The sequence below is a fragment of the Periplaneta americana genome, chromosome 10, assembly GCF_040183065.1.
Source record: "Periplaneta americana isolate PAMFEO1 chromosome 10, P.americana_PAMFEO1_priV1, whole genome shotgun sequence".
Lineage (NCBI taxonomy): Eukaryota > Metazoa > Arthropoda > Insecta > Blattodea > Blattidae > Periplaneta > Periplaneta americana.
Genome location: NC_091126.1, coordinates 39,277,566 through 39,296,607, shown reverse-complemented (window position 1 = coordinate 39,296,607; position 19,042 = coordinate 39,277,566). Strand labels below are relative to the sequence as shown.

Below are 19,042 nucleotides of genomic sequence, written 5' to 3'. Positions count from 1 at the left end.
TCGCCATTTAATCAATTATTTATATGTATATTACTTCTTAGAAATGAGAACTCTAATGTAAAGAATTTATAAAATGTATATTCCTACATTTATATAAACGATAATGGGATAAAAATTATCAAGTAAAATAATTATTTATGGGAAATCTACGCGCAAAGGAACAAAATCGGAGAGTACTTTTCCATTTATATTATGCTAAGGATTCGTTCCTTAAAAATGTTGTTATTGAACACCAACTTTGTGTAATGTTTTTAGACTACGTATTATTAATTTTAAGAAATGCAATTTTTTTTATGTCTTGGAGAGATGTGATATGTGTCTATCTGCTGATATTCCAATTCTATTATCTCCAAAATTAATTAATTGCGCTTTGTATCAATATAACAAATTAAAATGTTGGTCTAGTATATTTGAAAATGCTAAACGTTTCATTTTAAAGCCCTCTGACAATTTAAAATAACATAAATCGCTCAAAAAGAAATGGCGTTTGTCATATACTGAGTGATCTTCTGTAGTTCTGAATTGTGCGTGATCATTGCAGAGTTAAGAAAAACAGAACTGATACAACATAAAAGACACGTCCAGTTCCTATGATAGACACATGTCTCAAATTTCCAGGAAATTGACCAAAATTCTCTGGATTTGTAGTCACACAAGAAGTGTGTCAAACTTCTCTCTCTCTCCCCACACACATACCGTACTCACGCACACATATTTAGTTCATAAAATGTACAGACAGTTCTGAACCTTTATTCATAGAAATGGTAGTAATCATGTAACAGATAGTGTGAAATACAATACCACAAATAAATAAAAGGTTTCAGTAACACTATTTTATTTTGTGCTGTACCATATGAATCAGAATGTAGGTGTCTGATTTCTTAAAATGAAACTTAATATTATGGGAAATATGGAGTAGTATGACTGAAATAAAAATACTGCTTTTTTTTTTCCTCACAAACTGTTACCATCTCTCTTCTTCAACAGTGTACAATTTTTTGTTTTAAAGTTCATGATAAAATATGTTTTGAATATGTCTTCACATATAACAAATTCTACTGAATACTTTTTTCTGTTGAGACATCAATCAATCATTTTCAAACCTTAAACATCTTTACCTATACCATATACAAGTTATAAAAGCCACTCTATACTCAACCTGATCTAACTGTTTCACCTGAGCACCTTCATTACCAACTTTCTATCACACTACGAAGCCATCAATTCAAAACTCAACCATTCTGAAGTACTTCATTACCTATTTCATGGTATGACCATCCATATCCAAGAAAATTATAAAAGTTTAGTTCCTTATAAGTATAGTTTATACTACGACTTAACCTATGCTCTCATTCAACAGTTATTGTGCATATTCGGTACATAAAAAATAGTCTACCTTATTCATCAAAGTGAAATATGCAAGCTTTCATCAGTTAGGCTACAAGGATCGGAATATAATAAATTAAAGGTAAAGCAAATTTAAAAAGACGTGTCTTTCATACAAACGCACACGCACACACTTTAACATACTTACGTGCCTTTTGGATTAAGTAGCAAAAATAAATTTTAACAAGAATACTTTCTCTGGTGGTTACAGAGAAAGAAAAGTGATTGTAAATATCAGAAATAATTTAATTCAACTACACTGCAAATCCTATTTTTATTTATTACATTGTGTGCATAATTACATTAGCCCAAGCAAATCTTTAACCAATATCTCTTGGAGTCAAACATTCTAAAAATTCTTCCTAGTACCCTAACTGCATATTGTCATCGATAATACGGGCTCAGCCCTTTTAATCCAGTTTCCAATGCATATTACCGGTATATTTATTCTACAACCAAAATAGTGTTATTAACCCTTAAGTACTCGCGTCGGGTCTATATGACCCGAGTGTTTTTTCTTTCCTCTGTTTTCTTTGCTGGAAGGTAATATGAAGAGTGCTGGTGGTATGTAATTTCTTCTATTGTTGAAATCTTTGAAACAGTCTGGCTGTAGTCATTGTTGAGTTTATCATTTAGCCCCAACAGCTGTTTATATGTGATTTGACCCGACGCGAGTGTGTGCGTTCTTCTAAAAGGCAGGAAGATTTTGTGAATAACTGAGGAGATTTCTTTATTTATGCGTAAGTATTATTTGATGTAAGCTTTATATTATTATATTCTTCACATTTTCCGCGTTCATTTCAGCAGTATATGCAGCTCTTTTTATTATTATTTTCAAAGAATGTCAAAGAAAGTAGTAACAGACGAAGAAATTGCAGAGAAGTCGCAGTCGAACTAATTACTAGTAACAGACGAAGAAATTGCAAGGGAGTTGAATACGATTCTCAGTAATGCACTAATGATAATGACGATGGTGAATCTGTGGGGGAACTTTCTGAGCTTGACGATGTCATAGATGAAGACACAGGTTCCTCCAAAAAGCCAGAAATTGTGACGTTTTATAACTGTACTAAGGGTGGAGTTGATTCATGCGACCAATTGTGTAGCAACTATAGTGTTGGACGTAGAACAAGAAGGTGGCCACCGGCAGTGTTCTTCCATTTCATAACTCTTTCAGCACTCAACTCATAAGTTGTTTATTATAAGATGAATACCAGAGAGAAGATACAAAGAAGAATATTTCTGAAGAACCTGGCTAAAGAACTTCTTATGGAAAACGTTGTCAGGAGAATGAGTAATCCTCATGTATCACGCAGTCTCAGGGCAAAAATAAACATTTTCCTAACGGAGAGAGGCGTTGAAGTGCCACCGAAAGAACAACAAAATCAAGAAACAAAAAGTGGACCAGCATCTCAGAAAAGGAAGAGATATCATATCTGCCCTAGCACAAATGATAATAAGCATTCAACACAATGTGCTGCTTGTTTGGGACACGTATGCAAAATTCACTGCAAAGTTGTTTGCACAATATGTGGAGAATAAGCCAAGAAATGAAGCACTGTTTTGTTTTACAATGTCTGATTGAAAAGTTTTAAGACTGAAACCAGCAGTGCTTATTGGTTTGCAGTGACAACTTAGGAATCGATGTAATAATTGAGAATGAATCCCTTTGAAGGGCATTCACTGCAGTAGCCTTTAGGTACAGTGATTTTTTATTACAAACCCAGTCAACATTTTTCAAGATTGTTTCCAAATCTAGGATAATAGTAGGAGTGTGTGTATTCCTCCAGAAGAGGACTGTAGTAGTCTTTAGGTACCATTATTATGTACCTAACCTTAAAAATTTTCAATCACACCTCGTAAAGAAACAGTATGGTTATAAGATTTCAAAGTCATGTTTTCATTTTTCTTTAGTTGAGATTTACAAATTTCATTGTATTTAGATAGTTTTCACTTTTTTTAAGTTTAGATTTACAAATTTCATTGTATTTGATTATGTTCAATATAAATAATGTACAGTTCAGAATAAAAGTATTTCATTTACTTCTGTTTAAACATTTTATTCACCCCAAAATTTTGCCATGAATCCACGTCCACATCTTAGTTTGTGTCAATGGGTCAAATTGACCCGACGCGAGTGTTTATGTAACTTTCTATCAGGCGAGTACTTAAGGGTTAAGAATTAGACGCTGTGTGCTTCCATTTGTAGAAAAGTATGAGATGCCTTCTTACCCTTTCATTTTAGTCATCTAAAATAAGAATTCAAAATACTGAATGCGTTTGGAAGCGCTCTATAAATGTACTTCAGAAGGGTTATATTTCAGTTACCTTCTTTGTCTACATATATAACTCTGTCAAAACAGTCTTATATTAATACAAAACTTTTACCATCATCGGCAGTGTCTTTATAAATGCAACGACATACTGCCGAGTAACACACTGTGTACATATAGCCTAGTCACTAGAGCCTAGAGCACAAACAGGGTTAATCAGACTACAGCAAGTACATATCAAATTGTCAAAAAAATTAAAGTATATATTCTGTGGGTTACTTTTCCCAGTGCTATATATAATGTTTCATTCGATCTCCTCATTTGTGTGTTGGTTTTCCACAAAAAGTTTTGCTTCATATAGTTTTTATTCAAGAGTGGCTGAATAAGAATCCAGGCCTGTACAAAATATGAACATATGCATTGCTAATATTTTCGCTACATTACAACAGAATATTTCTCCTTGCAAGAATTGCCCTTATACAGCTGACCAGCATTAGGTCCCTCTCGCTACACCATTGGATTCTCTGCGAACTTACAGCACTTCACAGGATTAAAACTTACGTACGATACAGTAGCGGCTCGTCGTAAAAAAAAAAGGTGAAGTGCTGTTCACATACACAAATGCATGAACCGTTTTACCAATATAATGAGTAGGCCTACAATTCGTAAATTAGGGGTCGAATTCATAGTCGTCACTTATAAAATGAGGAAACACTTAAGTAATGAGCATTTCCTTAGCACTTATTTCAGATCGTATTGCAGAGACGCTACTCATTCATATGCCCTGAGCATTTCCTTGATATCGAAAGAAATATGGCAACATGGCTAGACGTGAGCGCTTTCCTACATTCAATTGTTTTCCAGCGCCTTCAAACTGTTAAATCGGCATTATTGTCATAAACAAATACAGAAGTAAATATTATAGAGCTAAAAATTATACAAGATGTCCAGAAAGCATTTTAGAGAAAAGAAAGAAGTGAGCTAAGATAACTAGTTATGAAATATGGAGATATCGTCGAAAGTAAAAAAAAAAAATGATAATTTTTCTCTCCAAAAGAAGAAATTGACATGGAACAAAATTTCAGTTGAGCTTAATGCAAACTCCGGAAATATTCCTGTAAGTAAATCATTTTCATTTATTTTTCAGTTACTGTTGTGCTAAACAAAGTGGAAATGATATAATTACGCAAATTTTAACAGTAGAATACAAACAAAAATGCAAATAACACTTTGTTGGGAAGTGAATACTTTTCGAAAAAAAATGTCACTTAAATCTACCTGAGTCCCGCGCCGTGGCGTCGTGGTCTAAGGCATCCCGCCTAAGACTTGCATTACGGAATGAGCGCTGGTTCGAGTCCTCATGGGAGAAGAAATTTTCTCATGAAATTTCGGCCAGTGTATGGGACCGGTGCCCACCCAGCATCGTGATGCACTTGGGGAGCTACAATAGGTAGCGAAATCCGGTTGCGAATACCAGCTATAACGGCTGGGGGGGATCATCGTGCTAACCACACGATACCTCCATTCTGGTTGGATGATCGTCCACCTCTGCTTCGGCATGTGGGCGTGAGGCCAGCAGCCGACTGGTTGGTCTAGGCCCTTCACGGGCTGTAGCGCCACGGATTATTATTAAATCTACCTGAAATGCTGCTGTATCATAAAATCTCAAAGCAACCAGTACTTTCAGCAGTGGAGAAATCGGTAAGCCTCATGGTTGTATTGTGAATTTAAATGAGAGACACCAGAATATTCACAACAGTGTTCTTGTCGAAACGGTATCTCCTCTTAAATTGTTGATCATTATACATCTCTAAAGGGTTTTCCATATCTCTGATATATCTTTTGCTTGCCGAAACTCATTTTCATTTTAATTACAGAACTCATAATCATCATCTACTGTATACCTAATCAGCTGATTACAATCCAAATGAGGAAACACTTGAGTAAACTGACAAGCTACCTTATTTGAATAAGTGTTCACTTCAGTGGGATTTATGAATTGGAAATTATTATAAGCAACTGCTTAAGTGTTTCCTTACGATAAGTGTTGACTATGAATTCGGCCCTAAGTACAATTTTACTACTTCTCGAACACATGCAAACAGAAAAATTAATTTATTTCAGGACTCACACAATTTCTTGCATATCAAGTCAATCCTATCTTTTAAAGCAGCAAACCTGTCGATAATGTCTTCATAAAATGTCAGAGTTTAACTGAGGGTGGAGAGTATAATTATTTCTATACAAGGTTATGTGGGGTGTATTCCTGATAAAATAACATAGAGCCAGCTAATTTACCATTGCAAGGGTGGCTGCTTGGACACAAGGAATGAGGATACTATTCTCGAGTCAGGTAGTGCATACTGTACTGTAAAATTTTACAGCCCTTAAATAATAGCCCCCGGCCTTGGAGACCAGCTTCAACCCTTCTGTATTATTAGTACCGTTAGATCTGCAAACTGGTTACTCCAACTACAACAAATCTGACAGTTCTCTGTAACTGAAAGACTCAGCCATACAATTTTTCTTTAGTGCGTGATGTCATGTTACCATGGAAATCAAGTGCTGTATGAGAATGGGAGCCCAAATAATTTCACCTCTCTACAATATTGTAAGTTACAATAGACACCGCTCGGTGCTAGTAACTGTTGAAATTATTCTTAAATTAGAGTGTAGGCTTTCACTGCTGGCGTCAATAGGAGAAAAGTTTTCCGGGCTATGAGGCCGTGGTCTGTTGGTTGTGTGACCAAACGTTTCATGCACTGCCGCAACAGCAATCTACACCACTGAAGATGTTCACCGCAGCAGTGAACGAAACGTTTGGTCACACAACCAACAGACCACGGCCTCATAGCCCGGAAAGCTTTTCTCCTATTGAAATTATTCTATTCAGCAGACAGTTACAGGTACTATTTATATAACTAAACACTGTTCATAACGACTGAAAAGAAAACTTTTTTTTTTTTATTTTAGAAATACGGTACCCGTAATAACTAGAATTAAATATTAATAAGAGATAAAATTGTTTTACATGTAAATAGGTGAAGTGGCACTTCACCTACTTCACCTGAATAACCGCGCCTGGTATGATATCATATTAATAACATCCTGTACTCACCCTTATCATAGTAGCTGCTAGAAGTCTTACCCATTTTGTGTCATACATAATTCACATCACAACATTCACAGAACCTGTTTCATTACATTTATTCACTAAATTTTTCTACACAGAACTGGGTAGCGAGGAAATTCTCAACCGAAGTTTCCTTTGTTCCGCCACATACCTTCGTTCTCCGTATGTATGCCTTCAAAATGTGTACACGTTCAAGCACGTTGTGTTAACCATTGCAAAACACAACACAACGCAATAAAGTGAACTTATTCTTAGCTGAGTCAGTGTGTGCCTTTACTGCTGATTTTTTTCAAGGACAGACTACACAGTGCAGATAATGGGAGACGAAGTCGTCACATTACTCGAATCAGCGTCTTTAATCTTCACTAGTCAGTCATAAAACAGGGACGTTCACTTTTTAAAACGTACATAAAAAAAATAAATCATGTGGCAAAACAAGGGAAAAATTTAGATGTAAAATTTCTGGCTGCCCTGTTTCGTGTAGAAAAAAATGCTAAATTTAGTGAATAGGTTTATGTATAACACAAGATGGCAACACCTCCAGCAGCTACTGTGTGGAGGACAATTAGTGAATGTTATTAATATAACATAATTATACGTAAGTTTTAACTTGACGAAGCACCGTGTGTTCGCACATGCAAACAGTGGTAGTAGCAGGGAGACCTGCTGCTGGTCAGCTGACAGAAACACTGGAAACATTCAATGGGATTCACTGCACAAGAAAAAGTAGTACCGTTATTTAAAGCAATTTCCTCCTCATAAAACTACTCTTACTTTATACGATATAATATTTAGCTGTAAAATCTAGTTACTCTACATTATATTAGGCCTATTTATATTATATTTTAATTTTTAACGGTGACCAGTCACATGTGACAGTGAAGAGCCTTTAACCAAAACTTTACACTATCCGCAGATGCTAAATGCTTTCTTATGTAGTTATTATATTTTTTACCTGTTTACTCAATGTCAATGTTATACTGCACAGGTCTTCAGAGATGATGAAGGAATCACATAAAAATAATGGAATTATGATGGAATTAAAATGGCAGAAGGAACCCAAAATAATCAGAAAAATCCTACACCATAGCAGTACCTATTTATTTCGCCATCTTTCTAAGATGGCCTGACAAGTTTCGAATACCAAGTCCTCTTCGATGAGTAATTATTAATATTAACTAACAGAGCAACGAATAGGAATGACAAAATGTTAATGAAGACAATAATGGCTAATTAGTAAAATTATAGCTTATGTCAACAATTTCATCCAACACGAATTTTCTTATCTGGATTTTGGCACTTAACCCATGATACTTGAAAAAACAACACAGGTAGGTCTACTAGTCATATAATTTATTGCTAGGGGTTGGAGAATATTTACCGTTATTTCATTTCGCAAGCCATCTACAAAAGACCAAATTCAGGTAACTCTTACATCAGAATGTTCCAAAAAGGAATAAAAAAAAAGTCTTTATGGCTGGAGCCAAATTCTATCTGGCATGACATCAGACTCAGCATTTATACTACATTTACTATGCATTAAAAGAAATATGAGTTTTCAATTCTCGAGACCTAGGTTCAAATCCAATCAAGCCTCAGTGGAATTTGTTTTGCAGAAGGAAGTTGGAACAGCTTTTCTGGAATTTATTTCATCTTCCTTTCCATAATACCCTCCATTATTGCTGATGGACTATAAGGTTAATTAAATAAAATAAATAACTACTTCACTGTGTTAACATTTCAAATTATGGTGTTATCATACCTGGCTGATTAGTTTCGATGTTATTTCCATCATCGTCTGAATCCTAGTCAGCTATGTATAATAACACCATAATTTAAAATGTTAACACAGTGAAGTCGTTATTTATTTTGTTAAGTACGGTAACTTAATAATTCATCAGTAACTATATAATTAAAGGGTTCAGAGCCATAGTGGGCCAAACACCATTTATTAAAAACGAAGAAAGCAAGGGTTAAAGTTAAGTGAATACCATAGTTTAATAAAGATTGACATAATATCATTTAGTTTGAATGTGTATGCTTTATATTACTTGCTATATATTTTCATTGAATTATGGTAATAACTTCATTTTAACCCTTGTTTTCTACGGTTTTAGTAAATGGCGCTTGGCCCACTATGGTTCTGAACCCTTCAATTTTTAAAGGATTGTATTAAAAAATGAAGAAAAAACATCACTCCATTACAGTACCTTCGTCCCATGAGAAAATATCCAACCTTATCATATTCTTTCAGAACATAGTAGGGGTTCCAAATCTCACGCATCGCCTAAACAAAAACAGTTTACAATATAAAGGAATAAAAAAACAAATATGAAGCAGAACTTTTTAATTAACCATTCTGTTCTTCCATAAATTCATATTATTTAGAGCCAGAACTACAGCCTGAAATTAACAATTGAGGAACATCTACTTTAGATGTATATATGTATATGTATGGTATATTACTACATCACTACACTTAGTAACAAACTGGATTTATAATAACTTGTATATGCACTTACAATACCCTTTCATTTGCATTGTTTGCAGGAAGATTGGAAGTACATGTGACGTATAGTTGCATATCACAATTATTGTCATCAGATTCCTGTGTCTTGCCCACACCAAGAAATCGATTCAACCATTAGTAGGCTTAAATTACATTCTCGAAAATGACTAGCGATTCTGTCAGTTTCGATTCATTGTAACGGAAATTTTTACATTTACAAAACAATTACACAAATATGACTTCACCAAGTAGTAGGTTAGGTCTATAGTACTTTTCGAGTAAGGAACGAAATTCTACATAAACATTTTGTAAAACATGAAGCACTGAACAATCTGAATAAACACAGAAATATATAAGCAAATAGGCCTAAGGATGAGTACACAAAGTGGCCCAGAATTAATACCAGTAGTGTAGATGCCAGACAAAAAAAAAATCACTATTATTTCAATAATATTACATTTTGATTATTAAATATTTGATTTCATTAATTGATAATTATTTTGATTTTAAAACAATTGTTATGCCTCATTACGTCTCGGCCACTGCATTTAAATAAATATTACAGTCCAAAATATGCGAGTGGTGGTGGTGGGGGTGGTTATAGTGGTGTTGGTGATAACCAGGCTTCGAGACTTCGGACCCGGTAGAGCAGTTCAGTAAGAAATCCGCATAACGGCGTACTGAGTTTAGTGGTGAAACGTACAGTGGTGGAGGTACTGTAGAATTAATGCCAACAAATACACAAAGGAAAACGCTCTGGATTTGAAGGTTCTGACGAATAATTATTTGGTTTTCATATAAACCTATTTTCAAACTGTGTCTGAAACTATTACACGGTTAGAAAAGTCAGAGCAAGAGATGCCGGAAGCCCTCAAATTAGTTGAGGAAATGACACAGAGAATTAATGAGACACTAAGTACACCGGTTACTGAATGTATAAAACAGAAGTGGAAATCAATTTTATGTAAAAATAATGGATATGGAACAGTGTGTAATGTAAACAGCAAATTAGTGGACATAGAGTCACCCGAGAATAAAGGACTGTCTCTTAGAGACTGCAATGATGTTAGGTTTTTTCGTTTTGCTCCTATCACGTCATGCGATGTAGAGCGCAGCTTTTCACAATACAAACTGTGTTTGGCAGATAACCGAAAAATATTTATGTTTGAGGCACTGAAAATATATCTTGTAGTACTTTGCAATTCGGTACTGTAACTGCACTTTCTAAAGACGACCAATAGGATAAATGAAGAAATTAAAATTGCTAAGTGTTTATTTCCACCATTAACAGTGTCTATAATTAAACACAAATGCTTATAAAAGACAGGAGAATAAATGCTTTTCACATTCTTTTGACATTGTCATTGTGTAATGTATATTTACTTTCAGAATGTACATATGTGTATTTCCCCATACTACCATACTCTAAAAAGCAACGTTGTTACCTCAACACATCTCTACCTTTCACTACCTGCAGCGAGTCAACAACCTATAGTACATGCACAGTAAACTTATTGTATCGGGTCCAAAGTCTCGAAGCCTGGTGATAACGTTAATAAAATGACAGTAGAAGATGTGGCAACACTGGTAGTAGTGGTACGTGATAGCATTGGTAATTGTTTCAACTATTTCATGTAAATTCTTGTATCGTGCATTTAGCTATGCACACAAACAAGCTTCAGGGAAAGTGTCAGAACTATAGAAAACCTATGAAGTCAGTAAGTACATAGAACCCTTACTGTCTAATGAAAACCCACTTGAACATGCCAACGTCCAGCATAATTTGGAGCTGTGCCAGTCCAACACTAAAAAGTCAGAAAGGAATCCTGACACTCTAAAATCTTCTTAACCCTATAAAACATACATAGCAGATATCCATCTGATGAGTTGCTACATATTTATACAGATGGCTCCCTAACAGACTTTCAAACTGAGGCAGAAGCCAGTGGAACATGTAAAATCTTCTCACTATATTGCCACACGAGATACTTGCTATAAAATCAACCCTAAGACACTTAATCCATCACAAATAAGTTCAACAAGTCGTCATGTTAATAGATTCCAAAGCTGCCAACCAATCAATCTTAAATGCAACCTCCACGGAAAAAAATGAATGCTGTCAAATCATCTCTCATCTCCATATCATAGGTAAACAGATCGCCCTACACTGGATACTAAAACACTACAATATCATAAGAAATGATAAAGCAGTCTATCTTGCAAAAAAAAGTCTCAAACATTCTCCAAACTCAGTGTAGGACTATCCCATACTCTGCAATCAAACAACTTATCAGAAAAACAAGTGAAATTCTCAACGACAGCAGAATTGCAGACAAAACGCAGCATACAAAATGGAAATCGCTCCTAGACAACCAAGAACATCTCAACACGAACAGAACTGCAGTTGCAATTTTTTTAGGATGACCACTGGCCCTGATTGCCTCACACGCCTCCTCAAGAAACTTTAAATTCTACCATCATCACTATGCGTCCTGTGTAGCAACGAGGAAATGGATGAAGAACATCTACAAGTCAGCACTACAGTGTCCTCAGAAGGCTATATTGATCGCAAATACTGTAAGGATCGACTGCTAATGGCGTCAATGTTAAATGCAGTGGATTAGACATGCTTCCTGTGCAGCAACGAGAAAATGGATGAAGAACATCTACAAGTCTGCACTACAGTGTCCTCAGAAGGCTATATTGACCACAAATACTGTAAGGATCGACTGCTAATGGCTTCAATGTTAAATGCAGTGGATTAGACACGAAAAAACCAACTCACAATAAGTTACTTAGGAAATTACAAATATTTTATATTGAAATGTAGGCCTACAAACGTATCTTGACGATTGTAATGCGAGTCAGCTATCCTTAAAATACTCTCACTGCTCTTTTCATTCTTTTTGACAACTACATATTATTTACAATTTATATACACAACTTATGAATAAATAATTAATGTTAAGGTATGCATGTTTAAACAGCAGTCTGAAGACTGGTTGAACCTCATAAGTGACACCAAAAAACATCACTCATGGGACAACTAAGCCAGAACATAATGGGTAGGGTGGCCAGTTTTTTCCTCCTCCAATGCATACATTGCTGACTAGTAATATAGTTTACAGATCAAACTTCCAATGTATGCAACAATTATTGTTCTTCTTCTGACACATATCATCAAGTGTGATGTACTGCATGATAATAGATGTATCAGTCAGAACCTCAATCAGAAGAATAAGTGCTAAGCAACGGAATTTTAAGGGGAGGCCGTTAGCTCCTCCAATATTTTACCAAAATAAAATACGACAGTATTAATTCCATCTTGAATAAGATCATAGACAAGTTATAGCAAATGGACATTTTTCCTTTTATATTAATTTTACTATTCAATACGATTAGATCTAACAAGGGAAGTATCACACCCTGCATGCCGAAACTTGCCTCGAAACTTTGGTGACATAACCGATGTGCTACGAGAAGACCATGTGCAAAATATTAGCTGGCTGTTTTCACTGCAAGGCCCCGAAATAAACCCCGGAATTATGCATATAAGCAATAGGGAAGTGGATACTGTCGCTACAGATTGGAATGGACAGCCCTTCCTGTGTGCAAGTCAGTGGAATGGGTGGAGACCTGCAGCAAACAAAAGCATGTGAATTAAGATCAGTAATACAAGTGGAGGGCTACAGGGTTAAAGTATCTAGTACGATGTTGAGGACTGTATAAGAAAGGAGAACTGTTGCAATGAGTTCCACTGAGCAAGACGTAAATTCGATTAATCTACTTGAGTTCGCCACGAGTTATTTCCGTAAAAATATTTTTTCGTCTTCGGGAAACATAAACGCGAAAAAAAAAGGAAATGACCCAGTTCATGATTGAACTGATTGAAAATAGTAGTACAGGAGTGGACCGGTATGAGGAGACAACTCTCGATGTATGTGAAGGAAGTGATTGTGATTCAAGTGATAGTGATAGCGATCACAAGACCCTTGCTCCTGCCACAAGTAATGTTGCAGATTCCGAGTTCGATATTTGAGTCAGACAGCGAATCCCCAGAAGCCAGTAATACGAACAGTCAGTCCCCCTACAAATCGTTCAGTTCAAGCTATGTCCCAACCCCTGTAAAAAATGTAAATGTAGGTGTCAGCATGGACTACAAGGGGAAAGCTGTGAAATTCTGGCTGAATGAATGTGGTAAAAACTGCCATCCAATATCATACTTTCGCAGGAACTTCCATCGCGTTACATCAGAGTGACAACTATATTTATAGAAGAAGCAGATGAAAAGTATAACGACACATCCCATAGAACATAAAAAAAAAACTTATGTATGAGAAACTATTTGTTCGTTTTGAACATGCTAGAAGACCATCGAATTGCTCCAGATTCCTCTTGGTATGATGAGAAAAACTCAACTGCTTGATAAGTTCTTCCGGCAGTGCAAAGCGCTTTACCACCGCTTATCAGAAAAAATAGCGACGCGCAAAGATATTCATGCCGAAGTTTTACATAGGGACACCACACTTAAATTGCAATCCTTTATCAATTTTCAATTTTCATCTCCACGATTCCTGGATATAATAAGATAATCTTGGTTTGCAAGCAGATGCACCACAGAACGACCTCCTGAATTTGTAGTGCCCGTGAAATATTGTCTTGAAATGATGAAAAAAACAATGTGGCCAAAAAGAATTGTTTTCAACATTCAATCAATACAAGTCACTTCTGTCTCTTGTATATGCTTCACTGACACCATGGGACGTGAGATTTTACTCCATTTCACAAGCGCACTCACTCCACTCGCCAGTGAGACAGGGATGTCCAGCTGCGTTGCATTATCGTCTGACCACAGAAGGATTCCAGCTTCGATTTCGGGGCCTTGCAGTGAAAACAGGCAGCTAAAATTTTGCACGTTGTCTTCTCGTAGCACATCGGTTATGTCACTAAAGTTCCGAGGCAAGTTTCGGCATGCAGGGTGTGATACTTCCCTTGTAAGTTAAGACAAGCCAACCACATCCAGTTGGTGAAGCCTGCTAACTATAGGTAGTACAAATCATTCGTACCAAAAGAAAACAGATAGCGCTGTAACCTGTACAATCGACATTGAGCGGGCTGCAGTGCCTATATGAGAGCAGGATAATGGAGAAAACATATGACTCTCCTCCCTGGTAACCATGACAACAGTAATTCAACCAATAAGATAGCTGGTTAGCGGAGTGTTTAAGCCTGACTAAAACCCATGAGAGGAGGCAAATTTGGAGAAATTCTACCCAACGCTGACAAGTGTAGCTCTAGTCTCGGCTGTTTTTGGCTATATTCAGTTGTATTGGCAAGATCGCGTCATGTATTGTTAGTTTTCTCTCCCTGCATAAAAGTTTTGTTTTATTACGCTATCCCGTGTAATATGCTTTTTTTGTCCGGTCCCTGCACATTTCACATATGACCCCTTTATAAAATACCCCGTTTGTTGCTCTCAAGTCCCGCATAATACGCTGTTTTTGTGGAATATTCTCGATGTAATTTTCAGCAAAGTACTGTAACAGCAATGAAACATCTTGGTGACTGAACTCAATGGTGCCATTAACCTGAAAAGTATTGGTATTCGACCCTTTACCTGCACATTTAAATCTTCATACTTCATACCTTAGTATAGCCCACCCTCTTGTTACGCTCTCTTAATCGACTCTTTACCTGAGCGCTTAAAGCCTACATACAGTTACAATACCTCACCCTCTTGCTAACCCTCTCTCTCAAACAGCATTCCTCACTCGGCCGTAATAAAATTGTGGAAATTTTTGCTGGGCAGTTTGTTGTCCTTTAGTGCATTGAAGTGTCTGTGAATGTCATTATAATGAGTGTTAAATGAAAAGTGCTTTCTGTGTCGGAAAAATTGGAAATCTTACGAAAGTATGATCAGAACAGTACTCTTACTCAGAAACAACTCTCTGATTCATTAGGAATCCCATCATCGATATTAAGAATGATAATAAAAAATTGCGACTCAATCACTACAGTTGCGTCGTCATCAGGAATATATAATTGCAGGAAAGTGAAGTGTGCTAAACATGAGGACTTGGAGAACACGCACACGGCAAACAACTATAAATAGCTTTTTTTTCCCGAAAGAATTAAGTACAGTACATACTGTAAATGTCTTTGACATACAGTACAGTGATTACATAATGGAGTAATACTGTATTACCTTTCATGAATCATGTATTTCAACAAAGAAAAATGCTCATAGATACTGTATATAAGTCAAAATTAGTATACCTGCCTAATACGCGGTCCCGGTTAATATGCAGTTTACACCCGGTCCCTTGAACAGCGTCTTATCAGAGTTTTACTGTAGTACAGGGCTAGGCACCAGAAGCGAACTCTACTCTCTCACGGGAAGCTATATGACTTCTCTTCAACCCTTTTCTTCCCTGCCAAACACCACACAGCGTTGATGCTGTGACGGAAGAATATCAAGCGTCCTCGATGAGTCAGACAGGCTAGCTGTTTGTAACAATCCCCACAGCAGGTTTTCACCTGACGACAAAGAGAGATCCACTCTTCAAAATGTTGTGCTACAATTTTGAAAATTAGCAATGGAAAAAGTCCAAACAGCTCAATCATTGAAGAAAATGGATGTCAACAAACACTTCATTGTACATGAATTATTATTAAGTTGGTTATTTAACGATGCTGTATCAACTACTAGGTTATTTAGCATTGATGAGATTGGTGATAGCGAGATGGTATTTGGCGAGATGAAGCCGAGGATTCGCCATAGATTACCTGGCATTCAACTTACGATTGGGAAAAACCTCGGAAAAAAAACCCAACCAGGTAATCAGCCCAAGCGGGGCTCGAACCCGCGCCTGAGTGCAACTTTAGATCGGCAGGCAAGCGCCTTAACCGACTGAGACACGCTGGTGGCCTTTGTACATGAAGGTCTATCTGTATTAATTAGAATTATTTACAAATAGATAGTGTTAGAGGCAATTATAATTAAATAATAATTTTGTGCAAATTTGGAGAACTTAAAAAAAAATCATATTCCTTTTGAAGTGAAAATCATTATAGGTCTATTCCATAAACCTACACACTTTCCAGATAATATGATATTTATAGAGTATGAACAAAATCTAGCCAGTAATTTGGAAGGAAAGACTACATACAGATGGACAGACTGATCACGTTACTTTTGATGATGATGATGATGATGATGACGACGATGACGATAAGAAGAAGAAGAAGAAAGATGAAGAAGAAGAAGAAGAAGAAGTGTTACAAAGGAGGAATACTTGTACGATGGAGGAGAAAGAGGAGAAGGATGAGGAACTGGGGAATTAAGAGTTGGTGAGACAATTGGAAGAAGAACATAATGCAGCAAGAAGGACAACAAAAACTTATGCTAACTGCTCATTTTATATAAATGAATCGGTTATTGTTGAAAGGAACTAAGTCCACTTTTTAAAGCTTTGAGATAATCGAAAAATACTGTTGAGATAATCTATCGAAGATTAAACCAACCTATATTGTACACAAAACAGTTTTTTTCGATTATCTCGAAACTTTAAAAAGTGGACTTAGTTCCTTTCAACAATAACCGATTCAAATGTTTCGGAGATTGACTCTCTAATTTTTATATAACTTGCGACATTCACGCAAATATAATTGAACAATTTATCAACACATTCAACAAAGAGTTAGGAATCTTTAGAAGAAAAATGTACAGATTTCGTTTTCTTGAAAATAAAACTCTCCTACATGATGTAAGAGCATGGGGTGGTCAAGAAAACATGGGGCTCTACCGCCATGCACCCCATGTGCCTTCATGCCATGTAATGGGGCTACCTTTACCTTTAGATGATGTAAGTTCATATAATACTTACATGTAGGGCTAGGATTTTGATGAAATTGCATCTTTTTTCTAGTAAGCCAGAAACATTTCTGCTTTAATATTTATATGTTATGTAATAAACTGAGTTTTTTTAAACCATATTTGTTAGGACATTTGTTTGCTTTTTTTACTTCTTACAACTCATAAGAGCATTTTTTGTTTTATTCGGTGATTTTTGGGGTATTTTCATTTAATTTTGGCCATAAATCCCCATTATTAATGTTAAATATTATTTATTTCCTTTGATATTTTGTCTACATATTTTGTCCATTAATAACCATTATTTTGTATATTATTTTAATAGTTTTTTCTACACAGATATTATCATTTTAACATAGAACATCCCCACGTAATGGATCAGTCCAACCACCCCTTGAATATAGACTCCTCTTTACCTGCTAGTTCCGGATAAGAGTGGCCTTGTGGTGGACTACATGGAACTACATCAGGTGAAATAATTAATTAAAGTGTACTACTTAGAAAAATTATGTAAAATTAAATAAACTTGAATGTTGGTACTACAATTTAATTTAATTACTAATCTAAATATTAATATTCCTATTAAGCCAATTATATAAGATCAATTTTTAGGGCATTTTTGAAAGATTTTTTGGTCATAAATGCATTGTTTTTAGGGAATTTTTTCATGATTTATAGGTCATCAAAATCCTAGCCCTACTTTTATGTATGTTGAATAACTAATTTTAAAGTATATTTTCAAATTATCTACATCAAAATATTCAAAATAATTTAGGAATTTTATAAAGATGTCTGTCCAATTAAAAATGAATGAATTAAAGGAATAATCATAAGCTTTTGGTCGTACACTGAATTTCCCTTCATGTTGTAATAACTGCAGTTCTTATGCACGTTTAGCTAGACACATCAACCTTACTGTAGCTTGAAGAGTGACAGTGAAAATTTGTAAACCCTACATCCAGGGATTTTTGTTTCTTTACCATTATTCCATAATTCACAATCACCATCGTTATATTGTGAAGGAAGTGAGAAAAATTACATCATCCTTTCCCCTTCCCACAATACTGTTACATGGATTCTTGTGACAAACATTCCTCAGAGCAAGTAACCAGTGTTTGAATTGAAAGAGGGAAGCCAGGGAATTTTCCCCTTCCGGATAATTTTCCCATTCTAACAAGGGAAGGGTTTTGGCTCGAACAGGAATTTCATATCCAAAATTTGTATACAGGCCCATCTTTACATCTCTGTAAAGCTCCCAAAAGCATTCGTTTGTGTAATGTGTGGTTTGTCCGTTGGAGGACTTTACAAGTTGAGGGGTGGGGAGAGCACTGCACAAATTAAGGGGATGGGACACGTTACCCGTAAGCCTAGCCTAGTGTAGAAGCTAGTGCAAGTGGAAAAATGTCTAAAGTCCATTTAAGAACATTTTTCTCCGACGTTCTCTCTGAAAATATTGCACCTAATAAAAAATGTACACTGTTGTGTGAGTCATTGAATGCCCACAAGGACACAACCTTAATAAATGAATCGTTCCAAGGCTAGGACATAAAATGTATGATCATTCCACCTAAAAAAAAAAAACGAAATATTTCCAGCCTCTGAATATCTACGGTATTTCCTTAGACAATACAAAATATATGCTCGGAGGATGACACATTACATAAGGACTCTTGCTGAGAATCCAGAACTTAACTTGGGAAATCGAGTGTTTATAATGAAAATGCACTCTGTTGTTCATAATCAGTTACCTGCTCCAGTATACCACCCTATGCTTCAGTATTCCTGGCAGTCAGCTGGTTACGTTAATCCTGAACAAGTCTCGGATTTCAAAATTGTAATTCAGGTAGCATTTGATTTTTCGCCAATGG

General features: G+C 35.9%; 1 long non-coding RNA gene across 1 annotated transcript; it reads right to left on the bottom strand.

The window, feature by feature from the left end:
- Window positions 1-730: 730 nt before the first annotated feature.
- Window positions 731-16,806, bottom strand: LOC138707603 (uncharacterized). Its single transcript, XR_011334287.1, has 2 exons — window positions 5,299-16,806; window positions 731-4,937 (listed from the first exon to the last, which is right to left on the bottom strand). It is a non-coding gene; the product is annotated as an uncharacterized lncRNA (long non-coding RNA).
- Window positions 16,807-19,042: the final 2,236 nt, after the last annotated feature.